Source organism: Bos grunniens, chromosome X (genome assembly GCF_055505025.1).
Source record: "Bos grunniens cultivar Pamir isolate PY7600 chromosome X, Bosgru_T2T1.0, whole genome shotgun sequence".
Lineage (NCBI taxonomy): Eukaryota > Metazoa > Chordata > Mammalia > Artiodactyla > Bovidae > Bos > Bos grunniens.
In genome coordinates this window covers 75243931-75266616 of record NC_141194.1, presented here as the reverse complement: position 1 = coordinate 75266616, position 22686 = coordinate 75243931, and positions in this window count along the sequence as shown.

The following is a 22686-nucleotide window of genomic DNA, read 5'->3' as shown; positions in this document are numbered from 1 at the left end:
AGACCCTCTAATCTGACAGAGAGAGGAAATATATGTGTGTATACTAACACATGTATACAAACATATTTAAATACTTCTATATGTATCCATCTGTATGTATATTAAACTAAAGGTGAATTTATACTGATATCTCCAACACAAATATATTACCACATGGATCATTCTAGACTTCTCCCTTGCTTGACTTTAATTTCCCACTCCAACAATGTGTAACTAGGCTCCCACTATGTGTCATCATTTTCTTAAGCATTCAATTCAAGTATACCTGTATAGTGATTTCAGAATTGTTAACCTGTACTCTGTGGGAAACAACTATCAACAAAGGTACCATGTTTGTGTACCTACCATCTTTAGACACACAGCCTTTACTCACTTCCAAAGTTAATTAGGTCAGCATCTTATCCTCCATCCCCTTCAGTGAGGTTCTCTCATGTGTTTGTATACAGTTAGAATGTTTTGTCACAATCTGCATTCCATCCTGAGATCACCTTATCTACTAGTTGATTGGGTATGATTTGAAAATGTTAACATTTACTATTTGTGCTATAAACTTTTATGGATTTTGACTGATGCATAGTATAATGTCCACCACTACAATATCATATAACATAGTTTCATCACCCTAAAAAAAATCTTTGTGTTTCACCTAATCATTCCTCCCCAAACCCCTAGCACCTGTCTACCTATTCTTTCTATAGCTTTCCTTTTCCAATGTTATATAAAGGGAATTATAGAGTGTGTAACTTTTTCAGAATGACTTCTTTCACTTAGAAATAGCCATTTAAGATTCATCTGTGCTGTTGAATAAATTGATAGTTCATTCATTTTTATCTATTAGCAGTATTCCAGTGTGTGGTTGTACCAGTTTGTTTTGTTGTTGTTCAGTCACTAAGTCATATCTGACTCTTTGCAAATCCATGGACTACAGCACATCAGGCTTCCACGTCCTTCACTATCTCCTGGAGTTTGCTCAAACTCAGGTGCATTGTGTCAATGATGCCATCCAACCATTTCATCTTCTGTTGGCCCTTTCTCCTCCTGTCCTCAGTCGTTGCCAGCATCAGGGTCTTTTCCACTGAATCAGTTCTTCACATCAGGTGGCCAAAGTATTGGAGTTTCAGCTTCAGTATAAGTTTGTTTATCCATTCACTGATTGAAGGACATCTTGGTTGCTTCCAGGTTTTGACAATTATAAATAATCTTGTCATAAGCATTAGTGTGCAGGTTTTTGTGAGGTCATAAAGTGTGAAATCATTTGAAAAAATACATAGGAGTGAAATTACTGGATTGTATGGTTAAGACTATGTTTAACATTATAAAAAATGTTGAACTTGTTTTCAAACTAACTGGGCCATTTTGTATTCTCACCAGCAATGAATGATTATTCCCATTGCTCCAGACATTCTCTCAAGTAATTGTTATTGTTTGTTATTCATCAGCTTTGTTTGATTATTGACATTACAAATAAGCCTGTAGTGGTATATCATTGTTGCATTAATTTGCATCTTCCTAACGACAACTGGTGGAGAAGGCAATGGCACCCCACTCCAGTACTCTTGCCTAGAAAATCACATGGATGGAGGAGCCTGGTAGGCTGCAGTCCATGGGGTCGCTAAGAGTCAGACATGGCTGAGCGACTTCACTTTCACTTTTCACTTTCATGCATTGGAGAAGGAAATGGCAAACCACTCCAGTGTTCTGGCCTGGAGAATCCCAGGGATGGGGGAGCCTGGTGGGCTGCCATCTATGGGGTCGCACAGAGTCGGAAACAACTGAAGTGACTTAGCATGGTTAAGAACCCTCCTGCCATTAATGTAGGAAGCCTGGGCTCGATCCCTGGGTTGGAGTGATCCCCTGGAGGAGGGCATGGCAACCCACTCCAGTATTCTTGCTAGGAGAATTCCATAGACAGAGGAAGGAGTCTGATGGGTTGCTGTCCATGGAGTTGCAGAGAGTTGGACAGAACTGAGCATAAGCATAATATGCTCACATGTATTGGAGCATTGCTGGACACAGCAAAGCATAATAACAACTGATATTGAGCATGTTTAAATACTTGACAATTGTATATACTCTTTGGTAAGGTGTCTGTTCAGCACTTTCCCCAATTTTAATTGTGTTGCTTGTTTTTTTTATAGTTGAGTTTTAAGGGAACTTTGAATGTTTTGTATTTGAAAATATTCTTTTCTGTCTCTGACTTATCATTTCCTTCTACTGACTGTGTCTTTAGAAGCAAAAGCAAAGCAAAAGCTTGTAATTTTAATAAAGTCCAACTTATCATCATTTTCTTTCATGGATCATGCTTTTGGTGTTGTATCTAAAACTCATTACCAAACCTATGGGATTTTCTACTATGTTTTCTTCTACAAGTCTTATAGTTTTGCATTTTGTATTTAGGTCCATGATCCATTTTCAGTTAAATATCCTATAAAGTGTAAGATCTGTGACCATTTTCAGGTGTTTGCTTATACATGTCCAATTTTTCAGACACAATTTGATGAAAAAGTTGTTGCTTTTCAATTGCTAAGTTGTGTCCAACTCTTTGTGACCCCATGGTTTCCAGCATGCCGGGCTTCCCTGTCTGTCACTATCTCCTGGAGATCGATCAAACTGATGCCCACTGAGTTGGTGTTGCAATATAACCATCTAATCCTCTGCCTCCACCTTCTCATTTTGCCATCAATCTTTCCCAGCATGAGGGTCTTTTCCAAAGAGTTGGCTCTTTGCATCAAGTGACCAAAAGTATTGGAGCTTCAGCTTAAGCATCAGTGCTTCCAATGAATATTCAGGGTTGATTTCCTTTAAGATTGATAAGTTTGAACTCCTTGCAGTCCAAGGGACTCAAGAGTCTTTTCTAGCAACAAAATTCAAAAGCATCAATTATTTGGCGCTCAGCCTTATTTATGGTCCAATTCTCACATCAGTACTTGACTACTGGAAAAACCATAGCTTTGACTAGATGGACCTTTGTCAGCAGCAAAGTGATGTCTCTGCTTTTTACTATGCTGCCTAGCTTTATCATAGCTTTCGTTCCAAGGAGCAAGAATCTTTTAATTTTATGACTGCAATCACTGTCCATAGTGATTTTGGAGCCCAAGAAAATAAAATCTGTCACTGCTTCCACTTTTTCCCTTTCTGTTTTCCACAAAGTGATGGGTCCAGATGCTATGATCTTAGTTTTTTAAGTGTTGAGTTTTAAGCCAGCTTTTTCACTATCCTCTTTCACCTACATGTAGAGGCTTTTTAGTTTCCTCTTCACTTGCTGCCCTTGGAGTGGTATCATTTGCGTATCTCAGGTTATAGATATTTCTCCTGGCAATCTTAATTCTAGCTTGTGAATCATCCAGCCTATATTTTGTGTGATGTATTCTTCATATCAGCAGGGTAAAAATATACAGCCTTAATATACTCATTTTCGAGGTTTGAACCAGTCCATTGTCCCGTGTCCAGTTCTGTTTCTTCTTGATCTGCATTCAGGTTTCTCAGCAGACATGTAAGATGATTTGATATTCCTGTCTTTTTAAGAATTTCCCATGGTTTGCTGTGATCCACAGAGGAAAGACTTTAGTGTAGTCAATGAAGCAGAAATAGATGTTTTTCTGGAGTTCCCTTGCTTTCTCCATGATACAACAAATATTGGCAGTTTGAATTCTGGTTCCTCTGCCTTTTCTAAACACAACTTGTACATCTGGAAGTTCTTGGTTCACATATTGCTTAAGCCTAGCTTGAAGGATTTTGGGCATTATTTTGTTAGCATGTGAAATGAGCTCAATTTTACACTAGTTTGAACATTCTTTAGCACTGCCCCTCCTTGGAGTTGGAATGAAAACTGACATTTTCCAGTCCTGTGGCCACTGCTGAGTTTTCCAAATTTGCTGGCATATTAAGTACAGCACTTACACAGCATTCTGTTTTAGGATTTGAAATAGCTCAGCTGGAATTCCACCAGGTCAGCTAGTTTTTTTTGTAGTAATGTTTCCTAAGGGTCATTTCACTTCATAGTTCAGGATGTCCAGCTCTAAGTGAGTGACCACACCATCGTGGTTTCCTGGTTTAAGACCTTTTTTGTGTACTTCTTCTATATAGTCTTGTCATCTCTTTTTAATCTCTTCTGCTTCTGTTAGCTTCTTGCTGTTTCTACCCTTTATCATGCCCATTCTTGCATGAAATGTTCCCTTGTTATCTCCAATTTTCTTGAAAAGATTTCTAGTCTTTCCCATTCTATTGTTTTCCTCTATTTCTTTGAACTGTTCACTTAGGAAGGTTTTCTTATCTCTCCTTGCTATTCTCTAGAACTCTACATTCAGCTATGTGTATCTTTCCCTTTCTCCCTTGCCTTTTGCTTCTCCACTTTTATCAGCTATTTGTAAAGCCTCCTCAGAGGCTTTTGCTTTTTTACACTACTCATGGGGTTCTCAAGGAAAGAATACTGAAGTGGTTTGCCATTCCCTCTTCCAGTGGACCACATTTTGTCAGAACTCTCCACTATGATCCATCTGTCTTCAGTGACCCTGCATGGCCCTTGGCATGGCTCATAGTTTCATTGAGTTATGAAAATCCCTTAGGCACAACAAGGCTGTGATCTGTGAAAGGGATGAAATAGATATCATTTCTTTATTGAATATTATTTGTACTTTTGTTAAAAATCAGTTGATCATATTTGTATTTCTAGACTCTTTATTCTGTTCTGCTCTTCAATGTATCTGTTATAACACTGTTTTGATTGTGGTGAATTTAAGTGTGCTAAGTCTTGAAATCAGATAATAGAATCTCCCAAATTAGTTCTTGTTTTTCAGAGTTGTGTTGGTTATTTTAGGCTTCTTTTCCTTTTCATATAAACTTTAGGGTCCATTTCTCTGTAGTTACAAGAAGCTTGCAGGAATTTTTATTGGGATTATGATGAATTTGTACATCAAGTTGGGGAGAGTTGACATCTTAACAATATTAAGTTTTATAATATATCAAAATAGAATATTTATCCATTTATATATTCTTTGATTTCCTTCATCAGTGTTTTATAGAATTTTATGCCTTTGACTGTGTGGATCACAATAAACTGTGGAAAATTCTGAAAGAGATGGGAATACCAGACCACCTGATCTGCCTCTTGAGAAATTGGTATACAGGTCAGGAAGCAACAGATAGAACTGGACATGGAACAACAGACTGGTTCCAAATAGGAAAAGGAGTTCGTCAAGGCTGTGTATTGTCACCCTGTTTATTTGACTTATATGCAGAGTACATCATGAGAAAGGCTGGACTGGAAAAAACACAAGCTGGAATCAAGATTGCCAGGAGAAATATCAATAACCTCAGATATACAGATGACACCACCCTTATGGCAGAAAGTGAAGAGGAACTACAAAGCCTCTTGATTCCAATCTCTACTCTAGATTTTTAATTTTAGCTTTTTGGTATTTGTTATCAATTTTGTACCTATATTTTTTTTATAATTTTTGTGACTTTTTTTCTCTCTCTTTCTCTTCTTCTTTTATATGACATTGTATATCTGAAATTCCAAACTCTACTCTAGATTTTTAATTTATGCTTTTTGGTATTTGTTATCAATTTTGTACCTATATTTTCTTTATAATTTTTGCGACTTTGTTTGTTTTTTTTTTTTCTCTCTCTCTCTCTCTTTCTTTTTCTTCTTTTTTTTTTTAACATTGTATTTTTGAAATTCTAAACTCTACTCTAGATGTTTAACTTTTGCTTTTTGGTATTTGTTTTCAATTTTGTACCTATATTTTCTTTATAATTTTTGCGACTTTGTTTTTGTTTGTTTGTTTTTTCTCTCTTTCTTTTCCTTCTTCTTTTCTTTAACATTGTATTTTTGAAATTCCAAACTCTACTCTAGTTTTTAATTTTTGCTTTTATGTATTTGTTACCAATTTTGTACCTTTAAGAACCCAATCTTCAGTACCCATTTTTCACTAGGGAGCGAGATTACTGGCCTGATGCTCTCTCTCCCTTTGGACTCTCCTTTTTCTCCACCGGGTCGCCTGTGTCTCCTCCCTAACCCCTCTCTACTCTACCCAACTCTGTGAATTTCTGTGTGTTCCAGATGATGGAGAACACTTAGGGAACTTATTACTGGCTGGATCTGTCTCCCTCCTTTTCATTTCCCCCTTTTATCCTCCTGGCCACCTCTGTCTCCTTCCTCCTTCTTCTCTTCTCTGTATAACTCCATGAACATCTCTGAGCAGTCCAGTTGTGGAGTGCACATAAGGAAGTGATTACTGGCTAGCCCACTCTCTCCTCTACTGATTCCACCTCATCTCATTCGGGTCACCTCTAACTCCCTCCTCCCTCTTCTCTTCTCCATGTAATGCTGTGAAACTCTCTGGGTCACCCTCATGGTGGAGAAACTTTTCATCTTTAACATAGATGTTTTATCAATGGTGCTGTATAGAAGGAGAAGTTTTGAAACTACTGTAAAAATAAGACCGATAACTGGAAGCAGGAGGCTTAAGTCCAAACCCTGACTCCAGGGAACTCCTGACTCCAGGGATCATTAATTGACAGGAGCTCATCAAACGCCTCCATACCTACACTGAAACCAAGCACCACACAAGAGCCAACAAGTTCCAGGGCAAGACATAACAAGCAAATTCTCCAGCAACACAGGAACACAGCCCTGAGCTCCAAGATACAGGCTGCCCAAAGTCACCCCAAAACCATAGATATCTCATAACTCATTACTGGACACTATATTGCACTCCAGAGAAAAGAAATCCAGCTCCACCCACCAAAACGCCGACACAAGCTTCCCTAACCAAGAAACCTTGACAAGCCACCTGTACAAACCCACACACAGCGAAGAAACACCACAATAAAGAAAATCCACAAACTGCCAGAATACAGAAACGACACCCAAAACCCAGCAATTTAAACAAGATGAAGAGACAGAGGAATACCCAGCAGATACAGGAACAGGATAAATGCCCACCAAACCAAACAAAAGAGGAAGAGATAGGGAATCTACCTGATAAAGAATTCCAAATAATGATAGTGAAATTGATCCAAAATCTTGAAATCAAAATGGAATCACAGATAAATAGCTTGGAGACAAGGACTGAGAAGATGCAAGAAAGGTTTAACAAGGACCTAGAAGAAATAAAAAAGAATCAATATATAATGAATAATGCAGTAAATGAAATAAAAAACACTCTGGAGGCCACAAATAGTAGAATAACAAAGGCAGAAGATAGGATTAGTGAATTAGAAGATAGAATGATAGAAATAAATGAATCAGAGAGGAAAAAAGAAAAACGAATTAAAAGAGATGAGGACAATCTCAGAGACCTCCAGGACAATATTAAACACTACAACATTTGAATCATAGGGGTCCCAGAAGAAGAAGACAAAAAGAAAGACCATGAGAAAATACTTGAGGAGATAATAGTTGAAAACTTCCCTAAAATGTGGAAGGAAATAATCACGCAAGTCCAAGAAATTGAGAGAGTCCCAAACAGGATAAACCCAAGGCGAAACACCCCAAGACACATATTAATCAAATTAACAAAGATCAAACACAAAGAACAAATATTAAAAGCAGCAAGGGAAAAACAACAAATAACACACAAGGGGATTCCCATAAGGATAACAGCTGATCTTTCAATAGAAACTCTTCAAGCCAGGAGGGAATGGCAAGACATACTTAAAATGATGAAAGAAAATAACCTACAGCCCAGATTATTGTACCCAGCAAGGATCTCATTCAAATATGAAGGAGAAATCAAAAGCTTCTCAGACAAGCAAAAGCTGAGAGAATTCAGCACCACCAAACCAGCTCTCCAACAAATACTAAAGGATATTCTACAGACAGGAAACACAAAAAGGGTGTATAAACTCGAATCCAAAACAATAAAGTAAATGGCAACGGGATCATACTTATCAATAATTACCTTAAACATAAATGGTTTGAATGCCCCAATCAAAAGACAAAGACTGGCTGAATGGATACAAAAACAAGACCCCTACATATGCTGTCTACAAGAGACCCACCTCAAAATAGGGGACACATACAGACTGAAAGTGAAGGGCTGGAAAAAGATTTTCCATGCAAATAGGGACCAAAAGAAAGCAGGAGTAGCAATACTCATCAGATAAAATCGACTTTAAAACAAAGGCTGTGAAAAGAGACAAAGACGGTCACTACATAATGATCAAAGGATCAATCCAAGAAGAAGATATAACAATTATAAATATATATGCACCTAACACGGGAGCACCGGCATATGTAAGACAAATGCTAACGAGGATGAAAGGAGAAATTAACAATAACAAATAATAGTGGGAGACTTTAATACCCACTCACACTAATGGATAGATCAACTAAATAGAAAATTAACAAGGAAACACAAACTTTAAATGATACAATAGACCAGTTAGACCTAATTGATATCTATAGGACATTTCATCCCAAAACAATGAATTTCACCTTTTTCTCAAGCGCACATAGAACCTTCTCCAGGATAGATCACATCCTGGGCCATAAATCTAGCCTTGGTAAATTAAAAAAAATTGAAATCATTCCAAGCATCTTTTCCACATCTGACCACAATGCAGTAAGATTAGATCTCAATTACAGGAGAAAAACTATTAAAAATTCCAACATATGGAGGCTGAACAACATGCTGCTGAATAACCAACAAATCACAGAAGAAATAAAAAAAGAAATCAAAATTTGCATAGAAACGAATGAAAATGAAAACACAACAACCCAAAACCTGTGGAACACTGTAAAAGCAGTCCTAAGGGGAAAGTTCATAGCAATACAGGCATACCTCAAGAAACAAGAAAAAAGTCAAATAAATAACCTAACCCTACACCTAAAGCAACAAGAAAAGGAAGAAATGAAGAACCCCCGGGTTAGTAGAAGGAAAGAAATCTTAAAAATTAGGGCAGAAATAAATGCAAAAGAAACCAAAGAAACCATAGCAAAAATCAAGAAAGCCAAAAGCTGGTTCTTTGAAAGGATAAATAAAATTGAAAACCATTACCCACGCTCATGAAGAAACAAAGGGAGAAAAATCAAATCAATGAAATTAGAAATGAAAATGGAGAGATCACAACAGACAACACAGAAATACAAAGGATCATAAGAGACTACTATCAACAATTATATGCCAATAAAATGAACAACGTGGAAGAAATGGACAAATTCTTAGAAAAGTACAACTTTCCAAAACTCAACCAGGAAGAAATAGAAAATCTTAACAGACTCATCACAAGCATGGAAATTGAAACTGTAATCAAAAATCTTCCAGCAAACAAAAGCCCAGGTCCAGATGGCTTCACAGCTGAATTCTACCAAAAATTTAGAGAAGAGCTAACACCTATCCTACTCAAACTCTTCCACAAAATTGCAGAGGAAGGTAAACTTCCAAACTTATTCTATGAGGCCACCATCACCCTAATACCAAAACCTGACAAAGATCCCACGAAAAAAGAAAACTACAGGCCAATATCACTGATGAACATAGATCAAAAATCCTTAACAAAATTTTAGCATTCAGAATCCAACAGCACATTAAAAAGATCATACACAATGACCAAGTGGGCTTTATCCCAGGGATGCAAGTATTCTTCAATATCCGCAAATCAATCAATGTAATACACCACATTAACAAATTGAAAAATAAAAACCATATGATTATCTCAATAGATGCAGAGAAAGCCTTTGACAAAATTCAACATCCATTTATGATAAAAACTCTCCAGAAACCAGGAATAGAAGGAACATACCTCAACATAATAAAAGCTATATATGACAAACCCACAGCAAACATTATCCTCAATGGTGAAAAATTGAAAGCATTTCCTCTAAAGTCAGGAACAAGACAAGGGTGCCCACTTTCACCATTACTATTCAACATAGTTTTGGAAGTTTTGGCCACAGCAATCAGAGCAGAAAAAGAAATAAAAGGAATCCAAATTGGAAAAGAAGTAGTAAAACTCTCACTATTTGCAGATGACATGATCCTCTACATAGAAAACCCTAAAGACTCCACCAGAAAATTACTAAAGCTAATCAATGATTATAGTAAAGTTGCAGGATATAAAATCAACACACAGAAATCCCTTGCATTCCTATACACTAATAATGAGAAAATAGAAAGAGAAATTAAGGAAACAATTTCATTCACCATTGCAACGGAAAGAATAAAATACTTAGGAATATATCTACCTAAAGAAACTAAAACCTATATATAGAAAACTATAGAACACTGGTGAAAGAAATCAAAGAGGACACTAATAGATGGAGAAATATACCATGTTCATGGATTGGAAGATCAATTTAGTGAAAATGAGTATACTACCCAAAGCAATTTATAGATTCAATGCAATCCCTATCAAGCTACCAATGGTATTCTTCACAGAGCTAGAACAAATAACTTCACAATTTGTATGGAAATACAAAACACCTCGAATAGCCAAAGCTATCTTGAGAAAGAAGAATGGAACTGGAGGAATCAACCTGCCTGACTTCAGGCTCTACTACCTAGCCACAGTCATCAAGACAGTATGGTACTGGCACAAAGACAGAAATATATATCAATGGAACAAAATAGAAAGCCCAGAAATAAATGCATGCACATAAGGACACCTTATCTTTGACAAAGGAGGCAAGAATATACAATGGATTAAAGACAATCTCTTTAACAAGTGGTGCTGGGAAAACTGGTCAACCACTTGTAAAAGAATGAAACTAGAGCACTTTCTAACACCATACACAAGAATAAACTCAAAATGGATTAAAGATCTAAATGTAAGACCAGAAACTATAAAACTCCTAGAGGAGAACATAGGCAAAACACTCTCCGACATATATCACAGCAGGATCCTCCATGACCCACCTCCTAGAATACTGGAAATAAAACAAAAATAAACAAATGGGACCTAATTAACCTTAAAAGCTTCTGCACAACAAAGGAAACTATAAGCAAGGTGAAAAGACAGCCTTCAGAATGGGAGAAAATAATAGCAAATGAAGCAACTGACAAACAACTAATCTCAAAAATAAACAAGCAACTCCTACAGCTCAATTCCAGAAAAATAAATGACCCAATCAAAAAATGGGCCAAAGATCTAAATAAACATTTCTCCAAAGAAGACATACAGATGGCTAACAAACACATGAAAAGATGCTCAACATCACTCATTATCAGAGAAATGCAAATCAAAACCACTATGAGGTATCATTTCATGCCAGTCAGAATGGCTGCGATCCAAAAGTCTACAAGCAGTAAATGCTGGAGAGGGTGTGGAGAAAAGGGAACCCTCTTACACTTTTGATGGGAATGCAAACTAGTACAGCCACTATGGAGAACAGTGTGGAGATTCCTTAAAAAACTGGAAATAGAACTGCCTTATGACCCAGCAATCCCACTGCTGGGCATACACACTGAGGAAACCAGAATTGAAAGAGACACGTGTACCCCAATGTTCATCGCAGCACTGTTTTTAATAGCCAGGACATGGAAGCAACCTAGATGTCCATCAGCAGATGAATGGATAAGAAAGCAGTGGTACATATACACAATGGAGTATTACTCAGCCATTAAAAAGAATATATTTGAATCAGTTCTAATGAGGTGGATGGAACTGGAGCCTGTTATACAGAGTGAAGTAAGCCAGAAAGAAAAACACCAATACAATATACTAAAGCATATATATGGAATTTAGAAAGATGGTAACAATAACCCTATACACGAGACAGCAAAAGAGACACTGATGTATAGAACAGTCTTTTGGACTCTGTGGGAGAGGGAGAGGGTGGGATTATTTGGGAGAATGGCATTGAAATATGTATAATATCATATATGGAACGAGTCGCCAGTCCAGGTTCGATGCACAATACTGGATGCTTGGGGCTGGTGCAATGGGTGACCCAGAGGGATGGTATGGGGAGGGAGGAGGGAGGAAGTTTCAGGATGGGGAACACATGTATACCTGTGGCAGATTCATTTCGATATTTGGCAAAACCAATACAATATTGTAAAGTTTAAAAATAAAATAAAATTTAAAAAAAAAAGAAGATGAAAGCGGAGAGTGAAAAAGTTGGCTTAAAGCTCAACATTCAGAAAACGAAGATCATGGCATCCGGTCCCATCACTTCATGGGAAATATATAGGGAAACAGTGTCAGACTTTATTTTTCTGGGCTCCAAAATCACTGCAGATGGTGACTGAAGCCTTGAAATTAAAAGACACTTCCTCCTTGGAAGGAAAGTTATGACCAATCTAGATGGCATATTAAAAAGCAGAGACATTACTTTGCCAACAAAGGTCCATCTAGTCAAGGCTATGGTTTTTCCTGTGGTCATGTATGGATGTGAGAGTTGGACTGTAAAGAAGGCTGAGTGCCGAAGAATTGATGCTTTTGAACTGTGGTGTTGGAGAAGACTCTTGAGAATCCCTTGGACTGCAAGGAGATCCAACCAGTCCATTCTAAAGGAGATCAGCCCTGGGATTTCTTTGGAAGGAATGATGCTAAAGCTGAAACTCCAGTACTTTGGCCACGTCATGCAAAGAGTTGACTCATTGGAAAAGACTGTGATGCTGGGAGGGATTGGGGGCAGGAGGAGAAGGGGATGACAGAGGATGAGATGGCTGGATGGCATCACTGACTGGATGGAGGTGAGTCTGAGTGAACTACGGGAGTTGGTGATGGACAGGGAGGCCTGGCAGGCTGTGATTCATGGGGTCGCAAAGAGTCGGACATGACTGAGCGACTGATCTCTCTCTCTCTCTCTCTCTGATGTATGCATAAACATCCTGTACAGATTTTGTTACATTTATAGTTAAGTATTTTGGTGTTTTAAGCTATTGTAATATTTTAAAATTTCAAATTCTAGTTGTTCATTGCTGGTACATAGAAAAACAACTCACTTGTATATTGATCTTATATCCTATAACCTTGCTGATCTCAACTCTTTCTTTGTTTTATTTTGTAATTAAAAAAAAACCTTTTAATTTTTTATTGGTGTAAAACTGATTAACAATGTTGTGATAGTTTCAAGTGGACAGCAAAGGAACTCAGTTATACATATGTTGTTAATTTGCTAGGTAATTTTAGACTCTTTGTGACACTATGAAATTCAGCATTCCAGGCTCCCCTGTCCTTGACTATCTCCTGGAGATGGCTCAAATCCATGTCCATCGAGTCTGTGATGAAGGCTCTGAAAAATTCAATAATTTGCTCGAGTTTACATAGCCAACACATGTATCAAGTCTGGAGCAGTAGTGTCATTTCAAACCTCAAGTTTTAACTGCTCTATTACACAGCCTCCACACATTCTACTTTCTTTTTTAAAATTTTATTTATTTTTAATTGAAGTATAATTAGAATATTGTGTTGATTTCTGCCATACATCAACATGGATAAGCCAAAGGTATACATATAAACCCTGCCTCTTGAGCTTCACTCCTCCCTCCCACTCCATCCCACCCCTCTTGGTTGTCATAGAGCACCAGTTTGGATTTCCTGAGTCATACAGCAAATTCCCACTGGCTATCTATTTTACATATTGTAATGTATATGTTTGGAGAAGGAAATGGCAACCCACTCCAGTGTTCTTGCCTGGAGAATCCCACGGACAGAGAAGCCTGGTAGGCTGCAGTCCATGGGGTCACACAGAGTTAGACATGACTGAAGCGACTTAGCAGCAGAATGTATATGTTTCCATGTTATTCATTTCCTCATCTGTTGAATAATGATTGAACCTGTGTGAAAGTGTTGTGAAAATGAAGTTTAGTGGTTCTCAATGCATGTTAGATATATTCAAGTTCCAGTTCTGTCTTCCACTACTACCTTACTTAAACCCTTTGTTAAAAATTTTCTCGAAACTGAAGGTTTCTTACTATACTACTTACTATAGTATACATTACTAATATTCCCCCTAGATTTAGCTCTCTTTTTACCTATGGATATGTGGAGGATTATGCTTTGTCATTCCCTGTAGCATAAACATAATTACAGGAGTAGTTCTGGCCAATGAAATGGGAGCAGAATTAAGTTGTTTCACTTCCAAATTGAAGCATTTAATCACCATGATTTAACTCTTGCTTTCTCTCCCTCGGGGACCTTCCCTGGTGGCTTAGATGTTAAGAATCCGCCTGCAATGTAGGAGATGCAGTTTATTCGTTGGTGGGGAAGATCCCCTGGAGAAGGGAATGACTACCCTCTCCAGTATTTTTGCCTGGAGAATTCCATGGACAGAGGAACTTGGAGAGCTACAGTCCACGTGGTCGCAAAGAGTCAGATATGACTGAGCACCTACTCTCTCCCTCTGACATAGTAAACTCTAAAATTTCATACTGAGATTGCTGTATAACAAGATGCTAAAACCTTTGTCAGTCTGGGTACCTGTGTGAAGACAACAAGAACAAAGACATCTCGGTACACTTTTAACCCACAATGGACAAGTCACATGAGTGAGATATCAACTTCTGTTGTTATAAGCTGTTGAGATTGGGCAGTTGTTTTGTTTGTTTGTTTCCAGTATAACCTAGCCTAATCTGACTGATATGATCCACCTGTAATAGTGGTTCCCTTCAGATTAAGAAAAGGTATATAAATCACTCAGCACAGTATCCAACCATCATGGATATTTGTAATTATTTGTATCTGCCAAGCATCTTGAACATCTGCTTATGTTTTGGGCAATCCTTCACTTTATGAGGCATTTACCACCTCCCAACATAGAAGCTGAAAAAAAAAGATACTTCCCTTTTCAATTTGCCTTGCAAGTATGGTAAGAAAATATTGTGCTTAGTCTCTCAGTCGTGTCTGACTCTTTGTGATCCCATGGACAGCAGCCTGCCAGGCTTCTCTGTCCATGGGGATTTTCCAGGCAAGAATACTGGAGTGGGTTCCCATGTTCTCCTCCAGGGGATTTTCCCAACCCAAGGATCGAACCCAGGTCTTTCACATTGCAGGCAGATTCTTTTTCCATCTGAGCCACCAGGGATGCAAAAGAAAATATTAAACCTCTGCAAAGCAGAATCATCCACCTCAGACTTTGAATGGAAGCTAGAAATTTGAGGACATATTAGTCATCCAGAAATAATTCTGGTGGTGGGCAATAGATATAGTGTTGCTGGTCAAAATCTTGGCCTTCTCTGCCCACCAAGGCTGAATGAAAAATATGGAGACAGAATTTGGAGGAAATAGAAAGGTGGCTTTAATTCTCAGCTGGCAGAGAGGGGAACACAGTAGGCTCATGTCTTGACAACTGTGCCACCCGCCCCCCATTAGGAGTCTTATATAAGCCAAGGGTTCGCAGTCAGGAGTAGATGATGAAGAACAAAGGTGACAGAATCTTGATTTGTTCCTCTTGCATTGTTTCAAAGACAGTCAGAGGCTGGTGTCAGTAACTCAGTAATTGAGTATGGCAGTTCGGTGGCTCTGAGAACTTCTTTCTGATATGTAACATTGCAAGGGTAAACACCAGATAGGGGATGTACTTAGCTTAGAATCAAAGGAGAAAATGTGAATTGTAGCTCCTGCAGAGTTAGGGGGTAGAAAAGCAAACTGAGTTACAGACATGCAGAGTTAGGAGCAGTTAAAGAAAAAAAATCTGGGAATGTTAGGCTTGCTCACTGTTCTCTTTATCTTCTTTGCTCACAGGAAATGGAAAGAGAAAAACTCATTCCTCTTTTTTTCCTTTTCACTGAAACAGTAGAAACTAAACTATATTTAGTTACTGAATGCCATGATAGTAAAATGTGGTGATTCCTGTGGTAGTTTTCAGTGTAACCTTTGAAAACTTCAAGTTTGGTTCTTTTTTTAAATTTTTTTTTTATTTTTTAAAATTTTATTTTTAAACTTTACATAATTGTATTAGTTTTGCCAAATATCAAAATGAATCCACCACAGGTATACATGTGTTCCCCATCCTGAACCCTCCTCCCTCCTCCCTCCCCATACCATCCCTCTGGGTCGTCCCAGTGCATCAAGTTTGGTTCTTTGGTCACATTTAACTAGAGTGTGTGCATGCATGCATGCTCAGTTGCTCAGTTATGTCCAACTTTTTGCAACCCTATGGACTGTAACCCACCAGGCTCCTCTGTCCATGGGATTCTCCAGGCAGAAATACTGGAGTGTATTGCCATTTCCTCCTCCAGGGGATCTTCCTGACTCAGGAATCAAACCTACATCTCCTACGTCTCCTGCATTGCATTGGCAGGCGGATTCTTTACCACTGAGACACCTGGGAAGCCCTAATGTGTGTGTGTGTGTGTGATTTGAAGTTACTGCTCTACTCCAGTTTTTCTTAAAGGGGCTTCACTTATTTTTTGCCCTGTAAAGTAGTGTCCTTTATCCTTCATATTCTAGAATACAATGGTTCTTTTTATTGCCTCTCACTGAATACTGTGGCAAAGTCCTTACTCTCAACTCTGGAACCCTATTCTTTGAGCTAAAGACCAAAGGGCCTCAGAGTATCCAAAGGTACTAAAATCTCTTTTTAGGAATAAAAAGAAAAGAAATGAAAATACTTTATAAGGTATATTTTAGATGACAGGGTTCATGTCTTATTTCACAAGCACTTTTGAGGCACTAAGAAATTCGAGTGATTTTTTTTTTTACATAAAATTAGTGTTGCAGTGAAAAGGAAAACAAGAGAAATGAGTTTTTCTTTCCTTTTCCTTAGAACAAAGAAGATAAAGAGAACAGTGAGCAAGCCTAAACATTTCTAGTTTTCTTTGCCTGTTTGTTTTACTTTGTTCCTAACTTTGCATGTCTGTAACTAAGTTTGCTTTTCTGCCCCCTAACTCTGCAGGAACTAAAATTCACATTATCTCCTTTGACTCTAAGCTAAGTACATCCCCTATCTGGTGTGTACCCTTGCAACACTCTTTCCCTTGTAGTTACATTTCAGAAAGATGGCCTCAGAGCCACCAAACTGCCATACTCAGTTACTGGCTTACTGACACCAGCCTCTGACTGTCTTTGAAACAATACAAGAGGAAGAAGTCAAGATCCTATCACCTTTGTCCCTCATCATCTACTCCCAACTGCGAGCCCTCGCCTTATATAAGCCCCTAAACTCCTAATGGGGGGTAGGTGGGGGGCACAGTTGTTGAGGCATGAGCCTACTGTGTTCCACTCTCTGCCAGCCAAGAATTAAAGTCACCTTTCTATTTCCCCCAAACTCTGTCTCCATATTTTTATTTGGCTTCAGTGGGCAGAGAATGCTGATAGCTTACCCCTATGGTGAACAGTGTCACCAGATTCGTGGTCTCTGAAGGGGAAGACTTAACTCTGGGACCAAAGACAGTCTCAGTCACTCAGAGCTTTGTGTAGATTTTTATTTAAAGTGAAAGTGACAGAAAAAGCTTCTGACATAGATGTCAGAAGTGAGAGGTCTCCCTAGTTTAAGCAGGCCCTTATATACTTCTCAACTGGCTCCTGAGAATAGATAAAAAGAATACCTCAAGGTTGTAAGAGTTCCACCAGACCTTTCCCAAGGCATACATCCTGAGATAACTTTGGCACAAGATTAGCCAAGGAGAATGGGTTCTGGGCAATGTCTCTGGGCAAGATATACTGCTGCTGTGTAATCAGTGGTACAAGTCTTGAGAAACAGGTTCCTAGGCAAGATTTGTTACAATTATAATCATTAACATAGAACCTAAGAAAAGTGTTTCCATGAGTAAAACATTACTTTGGGTGATCATTAGAACCTAATGATCATATAGAACCTAAGGAAGGGCCAGTTCTCGGGCAAAATACATTGTTGTACAGGCTTAAGGAAAGCATGAGCAAGAATGTTCACCCACTCCTTAAATGACCTTGAACTGACTGTCTAAGCTTCAACATTTTCAAAGCCAAGCTTTTGACCCATAACATTAGCAATGTGGCAAGAGCAATATGGTTACTCCAGATGGTTAGTGTCTAAAATGGCCAAGAGAACATAAGTGCTTCACTTAATTTAGCCAGAGTCAGGTTTTGTTTCTTGCAACCGATAACCCTGTATACATATATGTTTATGTATACATATATACTAAACCTCCAATACAGATTATCCATTATTATTATTACTGCTGTTATTCTCCATTCAATAAGGTCAGACAACTTGCCTTAGTTTGCTTTGTCTCCACAGTTTAGCATATTGCCAATTATAGAGTAGGTGGCTAAAGTATAGATGTAAAGTTTAATAAATCATAGCACAAATGCCTTCCAGGATTTCAGTAGATCATCTCTTACCCTCACCTCAATCATTAAGTTGTCAGCCTTTTGTGATCATCTAGTCTTTGTTCTGCAACCATTTTTCATGATGGAGAATTACTATCAATACTGATTTGAAAATATGTTATTTGTCTATACTCTGTATATTAATATTTCCTTTTCCATGAAAGTATAATTTTGGGGATTTTTTCACATTAAGAAAATAGTAGTGAGATTAACATACAGTTACTAGAGCAAACTTTGATTCTGATCACTACAAACACATTTTTTATTGTTTTAATTGAGACATTTAGATTTGTTTTTGTTTGGAGAGATGACTTTGCTACATCTCCCCAAAAGGATTTTTATTGAATATACCAGTCTTTGACAACCAATTTCCTTACAGACTTTGAAAGTAGAGCCTCTGTTTTCTATTCATGACTTTGTACCAATCTCCCCCACCTCATGCATATGCAAATGCAGAATGTTTAGCACAATACCTTGTGCAAAGTAGACACTTGATATAGCCTTTTTTTTTTTTTTTTTTTTTCTTTTCTGTTTTTGGCCATGCCAAGTGGCATGTGGGATCTTAGTTCCCCAATCAGGGATTGAGCCCTTGCTCCCTGCCGTGGAATCCTGGAGTCTTAACCACTGGTCATCCAGGGAATTCCCAACATAGGCCCTTTAAAAGACCCTTGCCATTTTGACCCCACTGTTGTTTAGTTGCTAAGTTGTGTTCGACTCTTTGTGACCCCATGGACTGTAGCCCATTAGGCTCCTCTGTCCATTGGATTCCCCAGACAAGAATGCTGGAGTGTGTTGCCATGCCCTCCTCCAGGGGATCTTCCTGAATCAGGGATCAAACCTGCATCTCCTGCATTGGCAAGCAGATTCTTTACCTCTGAGCCATCAGAGAAGCCGTTTGATCCCACTATACTTTCACTTATGTTGTATGTCCAGGGTATACACACTCTGAAAATGCTTTAGTTCTACTGATAGAAAATCAGCTGGTGCCTTTTCCATTCTCATTTGACAATATCTGTGTTCGAGTGGAAGTTTCTGGATAGTGTTCTGAATTTAATAAAAGATAAGTGTGTACAACATCAATTTGACACAAATAATAGACAGATAGATATGTGTATACTTAAAAGCAGATGTTTCATTATGCACAAAAATGGTATCCAGTATATTTGAATATGAGCCTCTCTGGTGGCTCAAATGGTAAAGAATCCATGTGCAATGCAGGGATCCCAGATTAGATTCCTGGTTTGGGAAGATCCAAGAGAAGGGAATGGTTACCCACTTCAGTATTCTTGCCTGGAGAAGTCCATGGACAGAGGAGCCTGGCAAGCTACAATCCATGGAGTCAGAAAGAATCAGACTTGACTGAGCGACTAACACTTTCACTTTTTTATCTTTCATATTTGAATATATGTGTAGCTGTTTCTTCATGTAAAAAAAAAAAACTGATGTGTTCTTAAGCATATAAAATATATATGCATATAATATAAACATATTATGATAAGGTCAGCTATACTAGTTTGGCAACAAACATAAAAATTCTTAAAATATGCATGACCTTTCATCTAGCAATTCCTCTCCTAGGAATTTATTCTAAGGAAATTATCAAAGATGCTTGAAAAATCAATGTATAAAGATAGTGGAAAATTAGAAACAATCTGTAACTACAATTATACAGATATATAGAAATATACAGATATATATATGCAAGAACATTAACAATTATTATTTTGGGATGAGGTATTACAAATGATATTTTGTTCATTGTATTGTTTTTTTTTTGTCTTAAATTTCTACCTTTGGCATGTACTCACTTTTGTAAATAGAAAAAAATTCGTGTTAAAAAGATCAGTTATGATAAGATTGTAAAGAAGTTAACTGTTATAGCAATTCATTTGCTCATATATATTCTATTGAAAAATATGATAGCCCTTGTGGAAGTGGCTGGTGAAATATAATTTCCAGTTGTTTAGTTATGGAATCAGCCTGCAATATATTTCAGAATGAAGGGAAAGACATTGTGCTGTTTAAAGTATAATTGAAACTAATTCTTGGAGGTGGGATAAACAATTTAGAAGCAGCATTGTTGATAATCCTGATTATTTCTCTTCTGCCTGAATCTTTGAATTTATAGATTATGAGCTGTTGTGAACCTACAGAGCGTTTCTGTGATGAATGGGGATTGTGTGCTTCTTTAGAAATTCTTTGAAAATCAGATAAGACTCAACAGTCAGTTGTATGCCTTAATTTTGTATTTCTCAGAGACTAGTTAATAAGTGCTAGGGTCAGTGACTATGTGCAGCTCTGGCTGCAGAAAGAATCAGCTAAGGAGCTGATTAAAGTCAGAAGTAGGATCCAGAACCAAATTATGAAAAAGCCTGTTTTTCCCAGTGCAATCAGACCAAATACACATGTTGCCTAGACACCTGAGAGGCTAAGGCTAATTGTGTCACATTATATGTAGATTAGAATATACAGATGATAAAGTTCATGCTCTCAGGAATTTATAGTCTTAATTAAACCTGAAGAAAATAATAGTTCTCAACAATTCCCTCAATTATGCATACCAGACTGGTCCAGAAAACAAATGAAAGAGATATGTATTTATCTACTCTAAACACAAACATATATTTTTCTGGCCCAAAAGCACTCAGAATATTTTCATCATTGAAAATTCAAAATACCTTGTTGATAAGACACTGAAAGTGAAAGTTGCTCAGTTGTGATCCCATGGACTATACAGTCCAGGGAATTCTTTAGGTCAGAATACTGGAGTGGGTAGCTTTTCCCTTCTCCAGGGGATCTCCCAACCCAGGGATCAAACTCAAGTCTCCCTCATTGCAGGCAGATTCTTTACCACCTGAGCCACAAGGGAAGCCCAGTAAGACACTAGTAATGATGTACAAACCATTTTCAGAGGAAAAAAAAAAGAGGACAAATTTAAATAACCAAGCAACAAAAGACGACCTGGAGCTTTGTACAGGGTTAGAATTTTCTACTATTACCTAAAACACCTCATCCTAATTCTCACTATTTTTCTGTTTGATGGTAAACTAAATTCACCAATTTACCTCTCCAGATACCTTCAGTTTTGCTTCCTCATCCCCTCTTTTCCTAAGTTTCAACACAACATGTATTCCCTTGGAAAAGATGATAAGTCTTAAATTGAGAAGCTAAGTACACCTCACATCTTCTAGAGAGATGTATATACATGTGTAACTAGTTGAAATAATTGATCCATGTATCTCAAAAGTACTCATCATACTTTAAAATAACATTGGAAGCTACAGTAACTTCCACTCTTGAGACACCCTCCGGCTACTTAAATTATAAATTAATTTTTTAAAAAGCAACAAAAATAGACCTAAAAACTGAGATGTCTAAGTGTATGATGTAGAGAGAAAATCACACTTGTTTTAGGCTATATGAGTGTGAATTATCTCTATGGTAGATGTTCTGCCTACAATGCCAAACTTCTATATCTTTTTCAATATGTAAGATGAGTAGTTTGCATTTTGTTAGCTGTTGGTAAGGTATTAATGAAAGGCTGCTTTTAAAAAAAAAGACCAATCAGCCAACACTTTAGAAGTGTATCTGAGAAATCTTTTTGTTAAGGCCATATTTAGAGAATTTCCATATATTCAATTAATTTCTTTGTATTTTTTAATAATGGCAGTTCTCATGTGTAGTGCTCAACACCTGGTGCTCTTTAAAAAGCAAACAGTTTCATAGGGAACTTTTCAATATGTTACAAGTTGTTCAGAGAGATACACAAAACATCCTTCTGAAATTTTGCAAACGCAATCTTTTCTTGTGAGAGAGAAACGATAACAGTGGTTACAACTCACATAAAGTGATAAACACTTTATCTGAATTGGGTAAAGTAAAGCAAGCAACCAGGTTAGTAAACAAAAAGCCATAGTAAAATATTTAAAATTTTGAGAAAGAAACTTCATTCTTGTAGGACTGTCATTGAGAGGTGTTCTAGAATGAGGAATTCTGCCAAGACAAATTATCTGTTGGCATACTTTCAAGACACTGCTGGATAAATAGGACCAAATTTGCCTGCACTGGGTAGACATGACCTAAAGTTTCAAAAGGAACAATAGCATACAGACCTAGTATAAATTCATATTTTTCTTATTGGGATACAGGAAAAACCTAGATTTGTCATCTGCCCTACCATACCATATTATCTATATATTGCCAATAAAAGAATCTTGAAAACTGATTTATACAGTCTTGAAAACTGATTTATCTCAATCTGTACAAGCCTCATTTCTGAATAATGTTCATTGTTCTTCTGTGTTCCCATGACACAGGTATCTTATTATTAGTGCTTCTTACATGATTTTATAATTGGATTACATTTTCCTATCACATAGGGTTGCTATGAAAATAATATGCATACTGTGCATGGCATAATGTAGTCATTCAGTAACTGGTGCATGTGTGCATGCTAAAGTACTTCAGTCATGTCTCGCTAAT